Source organism: Lissotriton vulgaris, chromosome 3_1 (genome assembly GCF_964263255.1).
Source record: "Lissotriton vulgaris chromosome 3_1, aLisVul1.2, whole genome shotgun sequence".
NCBI classification, from domain to species: Eukaryota; Metazoa; Chordata; class Amphibia; order Caudata; family Salamandridae; genus Lissotriton; species Lissotriton vulgaris.
Window position 1 is genome coordinate 2,134,640,644 of NC_141689.1, and position 16,589 is coordinate 2,134,657,232.

Here is a 16,589-nt window from a genome sequence, read left to right on the forward strand (position 1 = left end):
CGCTGACCCAGCACTTCTCCCCTACATTCATCGTGGAGAGGGCACTCAAGTTCCTGGGACCTCAGACGCTGGCCGGAACGCTGCCGCAGCTGGTGATTACATGCCTCCTGAATTATAGGGACCGGGGCGCATGCTACGGCAGGCCCAGGAGCGCTCCCTTTTACTCTACCAGGGCGCTTTGCTACCCTTTCCAGTTATACAGATTTCACGTGCAGGAAGCACGTAGAAAATTCTGCGATGCTAAGATGCAGCTCCAGAGACACAGGATCAAATATGGCATGCCCGACTCTGGGTATCATGTGATAGCAAACATACCCAGCTGATGTCCTCGCATTCTGCATACAACTTGGATCGGGCTCTCCCTCGAGCTGCGCCGCACTGGATCGCCCATCTTCGGACGTCAATATTCCTGCTAACGCTGACCTCTTCCATCCTGGTTGAGGGACTGTGCGCTGACTGACCTGCAATCCTGATGTTATGTGCTCTGTTTCAGAATGGTCTCTCCTGGTTCTACACAATATCTTCCAGGACCCTTATGGAACTCTCATAAGCACTTCTGTCCAAAATGGGCACCTGGCTCCGATGAGTTGCCTGCTCCCCAGGGTGATTCCCAGTATTATGTTGTTGTGGGTTTTCTTGGGATTCACTAAGACTTCAATTCCTAGTGTGGGGGGGTTAATAAGGGATTGTTCTTTATGACCCTTTGGGCCCCTCTCTTCTTTCTTCCCTTTCCAGTGGCAAGACAGAACTACACACCCCTATCCCTGACCGTACCAGCTGAGCAGACTATCTCGATTCCACTCCTCTCTCAATGGCAGACACTATGCAAACTGTGGATGTGACTCTCCTTCCCTTCTACTTCTGAGGCTTGAATAATCCTTATAAAAGTAATCTGGTCCTATCGTATATCAATCAACATGGCACCAAGATTGCATTCTTACAGGAGACCCATTGCCGCCCCCATCCCACAAAAGACATCCCTGTTCTTTGCATCACTATGCGACCCACATCGATTTTTTGCCAACTATAGCTCCTTCTCTAGGGGTGTTCTGCATCTGCATACTTATTCATAAATCTCTTTCCTTTATACACCAACCCACCACTGCAGACGTGCATGGCCGATATATTAAAGGGACAGGGACCATGTTGGGGAGACGATTGTATTCAGGGTGTAGAGGTTTAAGAAAGCAGACGACACCCCCTTTTATCGGATAGTGGCCGCCCTGCTGGACAGTTTTGATGTTGACATCACCCTGGTGGGTGGGGACTTCAATATCCTCCTGGATCCCACCATAGACTCTCCCAGCTCAATCCTGTGCACCAAACCGGTTTCACTGCGTGCTTGTCAGGCTATGTCAGCTTCCCATGGCTATGGAACATTTGGGTACTACCACAAACACTATCTGACCATGCCCCAATCCAACTGACGCTTGCTCTTCCTTATAGCGGCAACTGAAACCACCGCTGGTCCATCCCATCGACTGCACTGTTGAACCTAGTTTTTCACATGCGGTGGGGGAATATTTTCAACTAAATGTAGGATCAGTTCTGCATTATGCCATACTTTAAGATGCATTTAAAGCCTAAATTAGAGAAGTCTGAATCTCCAAACAGGCTGGGGTGCGCTGCGATATCCGCAATAACTTGTCTGGAGTGGAAACCACACTTATACATATTGATGAGAGAAATACCCCTTCGCCTACGCATTCCATGAGCATTTGGTTCTGCTGGAGGAGTTCCATGACTTGTCAGATCGAGAGGTTAGACTACTGGGTAGACACACTGTGGCGCAGAGATATGATGAGGGTGAGCACCTTGGTCAGAGGCTGCGCCCCCCTTCGGGCCCTGGATACATTGCAGCCTTGGAGCTGGAGGCTGGCGCTCTTCCAACATCCCAGACTTCCATCCTCACCGAAGTTCCCTCTCACTATACGTCACTTTACACTTCTCGTCTCACCTCTGAACAACCCGTCGGAATTATTTGGAGATAGTCATGGTTTGGCTCTCTGATGGCTAAAAACAGGTTCCTGAATGAGCCATTCTTGGCTGAAGACAGCCCAAGAGATTGATTCTCTAGACGTCTCAAAGTCCACTGGGCTGGATGGATTGACGGGAGCCTTTAACAAAGCATATTAAACCACTCTGAACCCCCATTTGCTTGAGGTATATGCTGAGGCACTTTCCATCGGTGTCCTACCCCCTTCCATGCGAGAAGTAGTAGTCTCCCTTTTACTGAAACCTGGGAAAGACCCTAGGCGGGGTGCTTCTTAAAGACCTCTCTTTCCTCAATGTTGACAATACAATTTAGGCCAAAGCCCTGGCTAACCGCTTGTCATTATTATCGGAAACAATACTGTCACCAGTGCAGACAGAAATCATACTACACCGCTCCACCTCCTTACATTTATGAACTGTCTTTTCAGTTTTAAATCAAATACCCCAGCTATAGTCACCCTTCTCGACGCAGAAAAGGCCTTCGACTCCCTGGAGTGGCCTTTCCTCTTAGATACTTTGCGTAAACTTGGAATCCTTGACCGGTTCATGTCCTTTATTTCCTTATTATCCCCTAAACCAACAGTTTGCATGCGTATTAATTGTTGTCTCATGAACCCCTTCAGCATTTCACAGGGAACTAGGCATGGTTGCCCACTCTCGCAATTATTATTGATCAACGCTATGGACCCTCTGGTGAGACACCTCTAGGAGCGTCACATGCATTGTGGACTGCAATTTACCATAGGCCGCTCCTTAGGTCTATGTACGCCTTTGATACCCTTTTCATCGTCCAACATCCTAATTTTAACTTAACTCCCATTGTCCAAGAAGTGACCTGTTTTATTAAACTATCTGGCCTCTGCATTAACTGGGCTATATGGGAGCAGTTTCCTCTTACCGACACCACCTGCTTGTGCATATCCCTTTAAATGGTCCACCAACCCCACTAAGTATCTGGGAGTAATTTTACAGGCGAACAGAGAACACGTTATTCGGCTGAATTATGGCCCAGCGGTAGAAAAACTCACTACCCAAATTGACTACTCCCTTTATCGATGGCTGTCCGCATAGCCATTAAAAAAATGATAATCCTCCCTGGGTTTCGGTATCTCTTCGCCAATAGTCCCATACACTTGGCCAAGGCCTTTTTCTCTACACTTTGAGGCCTTCTTCTGTAACTGGTTTGGTCGACAGCCATGTGTCGCCTGGAGCACCCTAACTCTCTCCTATGACAGAGGGGGCTTAGCAGTCACTGACTTTTTTACTATATTTCCTCATAGCTCAAGCACATTTCGCTCATCACTGGTTCCACCCAGATGCTAGACTGCCCTACACCAATTCAGAACAAGACTTGGTGACTCCTACACCCCTGAATGCACTCTTACCGTTCGGCATTAGACTGGACCCAATGACATCCAGACACCTGCTAGACCTGGCGGAAACTCAGTGGTGCATTGGGCTTCAACCTCATACTCACCTAGTTTCCCCCTGGCCCTGAATCCATGGCTCTCGCTCACCACCGAAAAACTAGTACAGCGTACTCTACAAAAGTATGATCTTTACACTCAGAGATATGTACCCAGATGGCCATGTCTTGCTCCACAATCCCGATACTACACATTCCTCCACTTCCTTTATGGATAGATTAATTTTTTATAGACTCCATGGAGCTCTGCGCTCCCGAATTCCGTCCTATCCGCTCGTCCTTGACGACTTCACACCACTCACCCTTCTGATATCAGACAGACTGTTCCCATCTCATTACTAAGCTCTAGGGTGCATACATGGCTATAAAATGGATCGATATGTGGGGGTGGGGCGGGTGGAGTATGGAAACGATGGGAGAAAGACCTAGGACACTACGACAAAGACTGGACATTCTGTTGTGCTCCAACTAGGCTGATTTCCCCCAACCACAGACAAACTTCTGCATTTTCACTTCCTCCACAGAGCCGATGTTCCCCCTATGTACTGGCCCGCATTGATTCTTCCAGATCCGCTCTCTGCCCCAAGTGCCAGAGCCCGGACGCGAATTTTCCCCATCTAACCTGGACCTGCCCACTGGTAACCTCGTACTGGGTGGAAGTGTTTCATGACCGCCGCTGAGATGATCCCATTATCTATCGACCCATCCCTGTTCTTGGCCCTTCTGGGAAATGTCTCCTCTACCCTCATAGCCTCTCATAAATTTGATGCCACTGCTTTGCTCTTAGCGAAACACAAGGCTGTTCTCCATTGGGGAAGCTGCATGCGTCCCACTGCCAAAGCCTGGCTTTGAAGCATGACATTTTGTGATTTGACAAGTGAAATGTATTCCTCCCTACTACCCATCCCCAAGATATCTGGCAACCTCTCATACAGTACCTCCTCGCACAGACTCCCGACACTCCTTAACGCTCCTCTGACATCTACAGCCAGGACATGGATGCGGAATGTCCCATACCAATCATCTGGCTGCATAGAACTCCACTTTCACAGCATGCTACCATTCTCCTTCACAAATGTTTGCTGGCTAGTTATACCTTACCGTTTTATCTCACAATGTATTTTATATTTGCAGCGAATGCTACAAAATCTTGTAATACAATATGTTATCTACTGCTCGTCACTACTGTCTTCTGTTTCTACAACATGAAACTGAACCCATAAAATAAAGATATGAGGAAAAAAAAGAAGTCTGTTGTTTTGCAGCTTGAAGACCTGTTTGGATTCACTATGCTGTGCATTATTCAGCAGTCTAGTGGTTGGGTCCGGAATCGTAGTATTTTTCGGTTTTTGCTTTTTTCATTGCCCAGGGGGGCATTGACGTCCCACCATTTGGTGTCCTTCCTGTGACGTCGGCACGCTTCCTGCAGAAGCTCCCACATTTGGGCGCCATCTTCGGGTTCTTTTTTTCTTGTTTTTGTGTCATGTTTGTTCATCCTTTTCAAGTTTTTTCCTAATTTAAAAGAACTCCAGATTTGTCTCTTTAAAGAGTCCGATTGTATATTGTCTTTGTATTCTCTCCTCCTGCCTCATCTTTCTGGCGGAGGTGAGTGGGTTTGCTAGTGAATCCAGAAAGATCTTCAAGCTGCAAAACAACACCGACAGGTAAGAAACTATTCGTTTTGCAGCGTGAATCTTTCTGGATTCACTATAGCTGGGTGGAAGATGAGCGTTGGTTGTTGAATATATGTTGAAGAACTTTCTGTCCTACTTGTGCTTCTTTGTTCATTTGTATATCCAATCAGTAGTGCTTAGTAAACGTGTGCATTGAAGCCCATGTTGCCGCCAGGCATAGGTCTTGAATGGGTGTTAACCAGGAAGGCTACTGGTCTTCCCAGGAAACTGCTTGCTAAGGACACAAAGAACTGCTTTGTTTTCCTGTGCTCTTTCGTTCTGTCTATGTAATGCATTACTGCCCTTCTAGAATCCAGAATGTGCAGTGCTCTCTGCGGGCTTGTGGGTGGTTTCTGAAAAAAGCTTGGTATCTGTACTGTTTGGTTCATGTGAAACCTTGACACCACCGTTTGGCATAAAGTGTAGGTTCGTTCTCATTACCACCCTGTCATTGTGTATTTGAATGTAGGGTTCCTGTAGTGTCAGCACTCTAGCTTGCTTACCCTGCGTAGCGAGGTGATTGCTACTAGAAAGGCTGTCTTCATTGTGAGCATTTGTAGTGAGGCCTTATGGATGGGTTCAAAAGAAGCTCTGTTAAGACTAAATTAAGGTTCCATGCCGGTGGCGGCATCCTTTTTGGGGGGGCGATCCTTTTAGCCCCTTCCATGAATCTCTTTACTACTTGCGATGTAAAGAAGCTCTTTCCTGTCTCACCTCTTGTGTAGGCTACTATCGCTGCTAGGTGTACTCTCAGCGAGGTTGAGCTTAGGTTTGTTTTTAGCAAGTGTGTTAAATATTTCCGCACAGTTGATTCCTTGGTCATTTTCTTGTGTAGCCTTTCCCGTATGCACCTTTTCCATTTCGCCACATAGCACCTCCGTCTGGTAGGTCTCCTTGCCTCCCGTAGCACCCGCAGCTCTCTCTGAGAGCTCTCTCTCAGAGTTTTAGGTGTGCAAACTCTACGTCTTCAGGAGCCATGCAGCTAGGCAGAGGCTCTAAGTGAAGTACCTCCCTGTTTTGCATGGAGAGTAAGTCTTTTCTTTTTGCGAACTTGTGAGGTGGTCCCTGTGCCATTTCAAGTCAAGTCAAGTCAAAAAGATTTGTATAGCGCGCTACATACCCAGAGGGTCTCAAGGCGCTTGAAGAAGGGTGGGGAGTTACTTGTCGAATATCCACGTTTTGAGTTGCTTTCTGAATGCTAGGTGGTTCTGAGTAAGGCGAAGGTGAGTGGGAAGTGAGTTCCAAGTTTTAGCTGCTAGGTAGGAGAAGGATCTACCTCCCATGGTGGTTTTGTTGATACGAGGTACAGTGGCAAGGGCTTGGTTGGAGGATCGTAGCTGGCGGGAGGGGGTGTAGAAGGAAAGACGTGTGTTGAGGCATTCGGGTCCGATTTCGTAGAGTGCTTTGTGTGCGTGGGTTAGGAGCCGGAAAGTGATCCTCTTATTGACGGGGAGCCAGTGTAGATTTTTCAGGTGATCAGAGATGTGTTCTTTGCGCGGAATGTCTAATATGAGCCTGGCTGAGGCGTTCTGGATGCGTTGTAGTTATTTCTGGAGTTTTGCGGTGATGCCGGCGTAGAGGGTGTTTCCGTAGTCCAGTCGGCTCGTGACCAGAGCGTGGGTGACTTTTTCTAGTTTCGGTAGGGATCCAGCGAAATGTTTTTTTGAGCATGCGAAGAATGCTGAAGCAAGATGAAGAAACGGCGTTGACTGTCTGTTCATCGAGAGTGAGGAATCCAGGATGACGCCCAGGTTCCGTGCGTGGTCCGTCGGGATGGGTGCTTTTCCAAGGGCCTCTGGCCACCAAGAATCGTCCCAGGTGGAGGGGGAGGTACCTAAGATGAGGACTTCTGTTTTGTCTGAGTTCAGTTTCAGACGGCTGTGCTTCATCCATTCAGCTACTTCTTTCATTCCTTCGTGTAGGTTGGTTTTGGCCGTGTTAGGGTCTCTGGTGAGTGATAGGATCAGTTGAGTGTCGTCGGCGTAGGAGATGATGTTGAGGTTATGTTGGCGTGCGATGGCCGCGAGGGGGCTCATGTAAACGTTGAAGAGGGTGGGACTGAGTGAGGACCCTTGAGGTACGCCGCAGATGACTTCAGTAGCCTCTGACTTGAATGGTGGAAGGCGGACTCTCTGGGTTCTTCCGGAGAGGAACGAGGTGATCCAATCCAGTGCTTTTCCTTGGATTCCGATGTTTTTGAGGCGCTGTAGAAGGGTGCTATGGCAGACTGTGTCGAAGGCTGCGGAGAGGTCGAGGAGGATGAGGGCGACTGTGTCTCCATTGTCCAGTAGAGTTCGAATGTCGTCTGTTGCTGCGATAAGGGCGGTTTCGGTGCTGTGCTTGGCTCGGAAGCCGGACTGTGAGGAGTCGAGTGATTTGTTGGTTTCGAGGAATGCGGCGAGCTGGTTGTTGACAGCTTTCTCAATGACTTTGGCCGGGAATGGAAGGAGTGAGATAGGGCGATAGTTTTTGAGTTCGGTGGGGTCAGCTGTGGGTTTCTTCAGGAGGGCGCTGAGTTCGGCGTGTTTCCAGCTTTACGGGAAGATAGCGGAGTTGAGGGAGCAGTTGATGACGTCTCGGAGGTGCGGTGCAATAATGGAGTCTGCTTTGTTAAAGATGTGGTGAGGGCAAGGGTCTGTGGGGGATCCTGAGTGGATAGAGTTCATCAGACGGATGGTGTCCTCAGTGGAGATTAGCTTCCAATCATTGAGGATGTTCAGGGGGGGTGGGGGTCCTGCAGGGGATTGGGTGGGTTGGTCTCCGGGTTGGTTGTCGAAGCTGTTGTGGATGTCTGCAATTTTGTTGTGGAAGAATGAGGCTAGGGAGTCGCAGAGGGCTTGAGAGGGGGTGATGTCGTTGGAGTTGGCTGAGGGGTTGGTAAATTCCTTGACGATGTTGAATAATTCCTTGCTGTTGTGGGCGTTGTTATCTAGACGGTCCTTGAAGGCTGCTTTCTTGGCATTTCGGATTAGTTGGTGGTGTATGCGGGTGGCCTTTTTGAAGGCGTCCTTGGTGCTGGTGGTTGGGTCTTTTTTCCAGGCCTTCTCGAGGGAGCGACAGAGTTTCTTGGATTTCTTAAGGTCATCGTTGAACCAGGAGGCCTTCTTGCTGCCTAGTTTGATTTGTTGTTTTTTCAGTGGTGCTAGGATATCGGCGCTGTTGGATAACCATTGGGTGAGGTTGGTGGCTGCTTGGTCTGGGTTTGAGGAGTGGGCGGGGGGCTTTTGAAGAAGCGATGAGGAGATCTGGTCGATGGTGATTTTGTTCCAGTTTCTTTGCAGAGTGGGTTGGGGGTGGTTGTTGGATGTGGGCTTGTTGTAGGTGAAGTGAACGCAGCTGTGGTCAGTCCAAAGGAGAGCTGTGGTGTGGCTGAAGGAAACATGCTTGCTGGAGGTGAAGATAGGGTCGAGTGTGTGACCTGCGATGTGAGTGGGGGTAGTGACAAGTTGTTTAAGTCCAAGGTTGGCGAGGTTGTCCAAAAGGGTGGTGGTGTTGTGGTCGTTCTTTTCAAGGTGAAAGTTGAGGTCTCCCAAAAGGATATAGTCCTCGGAGGGGAGCGCGTGTGGAGTGATGAAGTCCGTGATGTCTTCACTAAATTGTGCGCGGGGTCCTGGTGGCCTGTAAAGGAGGGTGCCTCTGAGTGTGGTCTTGGGGTCGATGTGGATCTGGAAGTGAAGGTGTTCAGAGTTGGCGAGATTGACGTCTGAGCTAGTTGAGATGCGGATGGATTTCTTATGGACGATAGCGATGCCTCCTCCTGTGTGACCGGTACGGTCCTTGCGAATGATCTTATAGCCTTCCGGGATGGCAATGGTGATGTCTGGGGCTGAAGAGGCATTCATCCATGTTTCTGTTAGGAAGGCGACGTCCGGAGAGGTGGTGTCGAGTAGATTCCAGAGGTCAATGGCGTGTCTGTGGACCGAGCGGGTGTTGAGCAGGATGCATTGTAGGTGGTTGGGATCGGATATCTGATGTGTGTTCGTAGATGAGGAGTTGTTCTTGTGCCGTCGAACTTGCAGGAGTAGCAGGAAAAGGGACCGTGGGTGTGTCCGGGAGCGGCTTGGATGCAGATGGGGGAGCGGCCAGGGTTAAGGGCTAGGAGGGTGGTGGCATCGTAAGTAATGCGGGAAGGGTGGGCATTACGAGGACCAGGGGCTCTGGCGCTGGGCGCGGTCCAGGCGCGGACGGGCTTACCTTTGGCGCACCTTCGGCGTGGCCGTAGCGCGTGGACGCTGCGCGTGGGGACATTGGCCATAAATGGATGGTGGAGGGGGCGGAGCGTGGGAGGGTCAGCTGGGAGGCGGGATCCTGGAGGTGGGTCAGGGGATATCACAACAACAAAATGGAGGGCAGAAACGAAAGTGAAAACTGCGAGGGCACAGCACAATGCACGCCAGCAAGCAGTCTAAGGCTCCTAGGTACAGCAGACTAATTCTCCACTAAAAGCGCTATTCACCAAGCAAAGCACAAAGCGCGATGTAAATGATGGATATAAAAGTATCCAATGCAGCTACAATACCCGCTGTTGTAATCACAGCGCTACAAGCACAAAGCGCGATAAAATGAATGATACAAAAGTATCCAATGCAGCTACAATACTCGCTGTTGTAATCACAGCGCTACAAGCACAAAGCGCGATAAAATGAATGATACAAAAGTATCCAATGCAGCTACAATACTCGCTGTTGTAATCACAGCGCTACAAGCACAAAGCGCGATAAAATGAATGATACAAAAGAATCCAAAACGCTACACCAGCAATATCTTCAAAGCGCGGTTTATCTGTTTGGCGCTACAATACCAGGCGCAGTCTGTAGGTCGCGGGTGCAAGGGGCTTCAGCTGCGGTGTAGGTGCTGCAAATCAATTGAGCAAGGGAGCGTGGGGGAGCGTTTGTGAGAACCAGGACAGCCTGGTCCACTGTGGTGTCACCAGAATCAGTGTCATGTTGCTGGTTCTGTTGCTTAGTACCCTGTGTATCAGTGGAAAAGCGTAGGCAAAGGTTTTCGACCAGCTTATCCATAGGGCATTCCCCTGGGATTGTTCCCCAGGTTGCCTGGATGCGAAGTATTGGCATTTTGCATTCTGGCGTGTTGCAAATAGGTCTATTCTTGGTGTCCCCCACTTCTTGAATAGCTTTTGCTTTTCCTGTGCATTGAGCTCCCACTCGTGGGATGCTGATGTCTGTCTGCTGAGCCCGTCTGCCTCCACGTTGTCCTTTCCTGGTAGGTGTATTGCCAGGAGATCTATTTTTAGTGGGATGGCCCATCTCCACATCTCCTGCGCTAGGTTGGATAGTGCGACTGATTGTGGTACTCCCTGTTTGCTGATGTAGAACATAGTTGTTGTGTTGTCGGTTTGTATCAACACTCTCTGCTTGTACAGTTGTTTCTAGAAGGCTTTTAGGGCAAGGAACACATTCTTTAGTTCCAGGTAATTGATGTGCCTGATCGCATCTGTTGGAGTCCACAGACCCCTCACCATGAGCTGGTTCATGTGTGCTCCCCATCCCCTCTGGGATGCGTCTGTGGTGATGGTCACTGTTGGGTTTGGTGGTGTTAAAGGCTTCCCCTTTGTTATGTTCCTCTTGTTCCACCACGCTATTTCCTCTTGCACTGCATGCATTACAACCACTAGATCTTCCCACCTCCCTGTAGCTTGTGACTATTGTCATTGGAGCCATTCCTGGAATGGTCTCATGTAGTCGTATATTGGGGACTAGGTGTATACAGGACACCATCATCTTTATGATCTTGCTCACCGTCCTCACTGTCAGAGCTCGCCCCTTCTGGTATTGATGTGTCTCCTTCAGCAGGGCAAGTGTTCTCTTGTCGCTGGGGAATACCTTGCTCTGTATGGTGTTGATCTGTGCGCCTAGGAAGATCTTCACCTGTTCTGGTTGCATTTACGATATCCCCCAGTGTATTGAGAATCCCAGTTCTGTCAGCGTCTGTGTGACCCGCTGTGCATGTAGTTGGCATTGTTTGAAAGAGCTTGCCTTTATTAGCCAGTCGTCGAGGTAGGGGTATACATTAATCCCTTCCCTCAGTAGGTGCGCTGCTACCGCTGCAAGGCATTTGGTGAAGACCCTTGGCGCGGATTTTAGTCCGAAGGCCAGGGCTGTGAACTGGTAGTGCGCTTGGCCTATGGCAAATCTCAGTATATGTTTGTGTTGTCTGCTCATGGGAATGTGTAGGTCGGCATCTTTGAGGTCTGTGGTGGACATAAAGTCTCCGTCCCTTATCTGAGGAATAATCTCTTGTAGGGATATCATCTTGAACTTTTGAGTCTTTATGTATTTGTTTAGGAACCGTAGGTCCAGGATGGGTCTTAACGTGTCGTCCACCTTTGGTACGAGGAAGTAGTTTGAGTGCACTCCCTTGTTTCTTTCTTTGAACTGTACTGTTTCTATCGCCTCCATGTTAACATTACATTTCTCCATGTCCTACTTTTAAATACACTGCACAATGCCTTTTGGTCTACAAGACCTATATAGGATGGCTTAATAGGGTGGTTTTGACCAGTCAAAAAATGTTACTTTGAAAGACAGAATTGCAGGATTTACACTGCTATTGCCAGGGTAGACCTGAAACCATGTTTGCTCTACCACTGAATGGCACTACAGGTTCTGCAGCCCACTGGTGACATCTAACTTTCAGACCCTGGACACGCTTTGTACCATATACTAGGGACTCCTAGGCAAGCAAAATATGCCAAATAGGTGTATGCCAATTAAATTATGTTTTAATGGAGTGCCTGGCACTTTATCCCTGCTAACCAACTGTAGAGTTCTAAAGCCAGCAATAATATAGATTCTAGCAAAAGGCAAAGAACTTTGGGGAGGCCGTGCAGAAAAGGTGCATTTCCTACAGTCATGTCATTGGTGCAATTCTGTAGCACACGTGTTTTTCAAAATCCTGTTCACAAAACACCACTTATTATAACCAAACCGATATAAAGGATATTGTTTAGGTGTGAATAGTTAGCTTACCTATTTTTGAGAAGTCTGTACTTGTAAAACGTCTACAGCATTAACAGCTTGTGAATTTTCTACTACTGTTGCACTGGCTTACACAGGTTTTGCGCCTTTTCCGTAATAGTTATCATTAAGCATCACAGAGAATTGAGCTTTAAGATAATTAGAACATTTTGCTAACATATTATATGTGGCCCAGATTTCAGTACTGTAATTACATTAGCTCTACATTGTATCCAGTAACGCCAAATAAGTATAATATTCGCTTAGTGAGATCAGTGGCTCTTTTTATAATCAGTGTAAAAATATAAAATAGATATAAGCTATTATGAAAATAATAGTGTGGTTAACACTTGGCTGGATGGTCATAGTTTAATTGTGCTTTCTACTGTATCTACGTCAGCTGTATCCAACCAGTTGATCGCGAGCTGCCAGTAGCTTGCAGACACCTTCAGAGTAGCTCACAGTCTTGAGTTCATTTTTAAATAATCACAGGGCCATATTTTCATTTTAAAGTTAAGGGAATGCTGTGTTTATTTACATTATCATCAGACTGCAGATAGTAGGGCCTGATAATGAGCCATGCTCAGTCAGATTTATGACCCAGGCTGGGGCACAGAGGTGAAGAACTGAGGCAGTGAGGTATTCAAAGCTTAAACAAAGCTCCTTATCAGTTCAATATTCGAGCACAAGAGCAAAATTATGTTTCTGAATGCTTATAAATGGGAGAAAATTAAAATGAAGTGGTAACTTAATGATTAAGTTAACTCTTCATTTTAATTTTCTCTCATTTCAAAGTGTGGCATTTACAGTCTACCTCTTGCTCTCAGTTCCATATATACAACTGAAAAAGCAGTCACTTTCAGTAAATAGGAGAAATTTAAAGTTAAGACAAATATTGCTTTATGACGCATGTTTCTTAACTTTAAATTCCTCCCATTTAAACAAATTGCTGCATTGTTTTGTTATAAATATGGCACAGTGTCTAAAGCCACTGGGAGCAAGATGGCTGCTGTTTATAAATGTGACACTTTGAAATTGTAGAAATTAAAGAGTGCAGAAAAATGTTCCATGTAATGAACATTTTTCAGCACTTAAAATTCTTGCCATTTAAAAAAAAATGTATGTATGTTTGTGTTATTTATGTAACGGTGACACATATGGCAAAAGTTATGTCCTGTGGCACAAGTAAACGGCACGGGGTCTCTGCCACCCATACACATAACTACCATTCAAACGCCCACACATGTTCAGAGATCCCGAAAGACCACGCTCTTACGGACACATACAGCAGCCCGGTCATAGTGCCCCTATTAAAAGTATTTTGTTCAAACCATAGTATCTGGCTTTATGGACATTAGGCTTAAAGTCAATAAAGGTGGCAGTGGCAGTGTCTGGTAACAATGTGCGAGCTGCTTGCCCTTTAGTAACTCACATTGATTTTCACTAATCAGAAGTAGCTCTCACTACAAAAAAGGTTGGACACCCCTAATCTAGATTCTTCCTGAACTGACCCTGAAGTTAAACCTTGGACTGCTTGTCCACGTCTATCACAAAACTCAAGGGCGATGAAGAGATAACTTTTAATGCAGTCTTACTGCACTGAAAAGGACCAATCTCACATTTATAGAGTCCAGGGTCACTACAAATTCCCACCTCCAAGAACCAGGCCTGGCAGAGCAGAGAGGGATGCCTACATTGGATTTATAGGCCATTAGATTGAGTTACTCCTTCTTAACACCAGATGGGAATTGCCTAATTAATGTGTGTAGAGTGGTCACCCTGGCTCAAGACCACACAGCGAGAACTGCTCTTGCCTCCCAGGAAGAATCATCAACCTATATTAACATTTATTCAGGTCACTGAAAATGACAAAGAAACACTTGATGGAAGCTAGATTTACTCTCTGGTAGTGTTAGGTCTTGTGAAGTATAACTTCACCAAAATATGTTGTATGTAAATTTACTAGGAAAACCCCATTTTATTTAGCAGTTTTATACAGCACAACAGGATTTGCAAGCTTCACAGAAATACAACTGTGTACTAATGAAGTGATTAACATTCGGTAAACATCTGGAAGGGTGGTACATTTATAAGCTACTAACAGATGGTGTGGCAGGGGGACGTATAGATACGAAACAACCATTTATGATCTGAACAATAAGTCAAGAAAAATGTGAATAACTAGCTAAAATACATCCTGAATAAATTAGTCTTAAAATGACATAACACTTTAAAGAGTGCACATTTTAGAGACCCACTTTTCCCAAGATCCTTTTTGCATCATTTGAGAGGGTATCTGCTGTTACTTCGTGTTAGAAGCTCAAACCAGATATACACTACATTAATCATTAGAACATGGCAAGGTTCCTCCGAATGTTGTTTGGTTCTCCAAATGGATAAATGAACTGAAAAAAAGTTACTTTGGTTAAGTACTGCCATAACCTTGGCAACTCCGCGTGGTTTAATGGTTTACCTTGTTTGTCAACAGTTTGGAATTCACTGCTCAACAGCATTGTGAAAGTGTTTTCTTGCATGCTCAGCTAAAAATGTGCTGACCTCAGCAAAGTGTGTTCTGCAATATCTAGAGCACTCTTGATTTCCAGCACTATGGCATTTTTCCGAACTGTGTTACCGTTAAAGAAAATTAGGATTTTTCATCTTTTGAAACATATTTTACCGCTATAAGATAGCAGGGGGGAACGAACCACTCTGACACTAGATGTCATAAAACAGAATATTTTGCTAAAGACACACAATTTGTACACTTCCTCATCTGCAAGCACACAGGTAAAGTTTGAGGGTATCCTTGCTGCTGCTATAGTTATGACAACAGAGAATCCTCAAGCATACTGGCAGTCCAGATCCAGGATTCTTCACTACAGCGTGGACTAAATAAATAAAATGATACTTTGCGGTCTTCTGAAGATGAAGCTGCTCAGACTCCTAATCATTGCCCCGCTCTTTGATTCTTTCCCCGAGGACTTAAACTCCTCAGTTAATTCTGGAAGTCCTGGTGTGAAGGAAATGCAAGAGGAAACTGAACACCGATCCAGAGTATAGTTGGAGAAACTGGTGTTCAAGGCCTAGACCTGGCAGCAATGAAAACGCTGAACAAGTTTGAGGATTTGTGGGACACGAGGCAGCATGGTGGTAAACAATGGAGACAGAGGTACCTAGGCTGGGAGATATGACAGCATCATCAGGAGAGTTGATTTCGAGTTTTTATTTTGGTGGGGGGGTGTTCTTGAAATGGGTGTATCTGCCTCTTTCCTTGGTGAATGCAAAAAAAATCACTGCAAGCACAAAACCGACTCAGGCTAGTTAAATCATGTGAAGTGGTCTAGGAAGATAGACCGTTGTATGCTAAAATGTGTTAATTCCAAAGAATAATACCCAATTTGCTTGGACATCTGCTTGCTTATTCACTTAAGGCTGGATTATGGTAATAGTATGTTACTCAAGTAAAATGGGAATTCAGAGACACAGCCTTGCGAAAATAATGTACCATTTGCATAGTTCAATGTAAATAACTTTTCTGCCTACTTTATAATCTCTGGTCAGCACTAGTTTTATTCTATTTATGCCCCATTTCCTAGGGAAGATTTTCTTCATGGAGAACATCGTGGCTGGGTGAATAGAAAAGTACTAATCCGAGTCTTCTAAAGCCTTAGTCGTCAAGGTTTTCACCAAAGGGAACATCACTGACATGGTGGTCGCAAAAGAATCAGAAATTCTATTGAACAGTGTGGTTGGATTTTCTCGATTAGTCAAAATCACTCAAAAGGTCATCATTAATGACTAGTTTGTGCCCTACAAGGATGGCTGTGAAAAGAAGAAACCCAGGGAAGACGTTCCAGAAACTGCTGTTGCAAAGGATCAGATCCTGCAAAGTGAATTATCATGATTAAGGTCAATTGGGCCCTTTGAGGCCATAGTCAGTTACATTCTCAGTCTTCTACTTTGAGACATTCTGTTTGAAGAGGAGAACTTTAATACTGGTACTGTGACCCTAGACTGATACAAGAGGGTAATTTAGCCTGTTGTGCCTCCTTACATGAGACACAGCCATCTTCTTATCAAATATGCTTTTAGTCCTTGAGTGAAGGGTCATTGTGAGATAGCCTGATAGAACAGTTTAATTAAAAATCAGACTACCAAATACTTGCAGTGTTTAAACTAAGTTTGTTTCTCTAGGTTTCTTTTCAAACGAAAATGGCAGGGGTCGACAAAAGCAACGAATCCAGCTGGATTCAGTAGAAACACCCTGCTAGAGATTTTCCACCATGTGCAGACTATAGGTTCTTAAAAACATGAATGTTACATAGTCAAAACCAACAAAACGTGTGACCTAAATAGTAGAAGGCCTAGAGCTCTGAGAAAGCCTTAATTCGATGCAAGGTGAATGGATCAAATATGATTGATAGGGACAGGTACAAATGCCCGCCCACTCACGGAACAAAAAATAAAGCAACCATTAATGGGGAGGCGCTACTGATGTAATGGTATTGTAATGTTTTT

The 16,589-nt window shown here is 46.0% G+C and overlaps 1 protein-coding gene across 2 annotated transcripts in view; it reads right to left on the reverse strand.

The window, feature by feature from the left end:
* The window catches only part of TMEM33 (transmembrane protein 33), a 117,935-nt gene that overhangs the window by 23,066 nt on the left and 78,280 nt on the right, over positions 1 to 16,589 (reverse strand). The gene's annotated exons all lie outside the window — the stretch shown is intronic.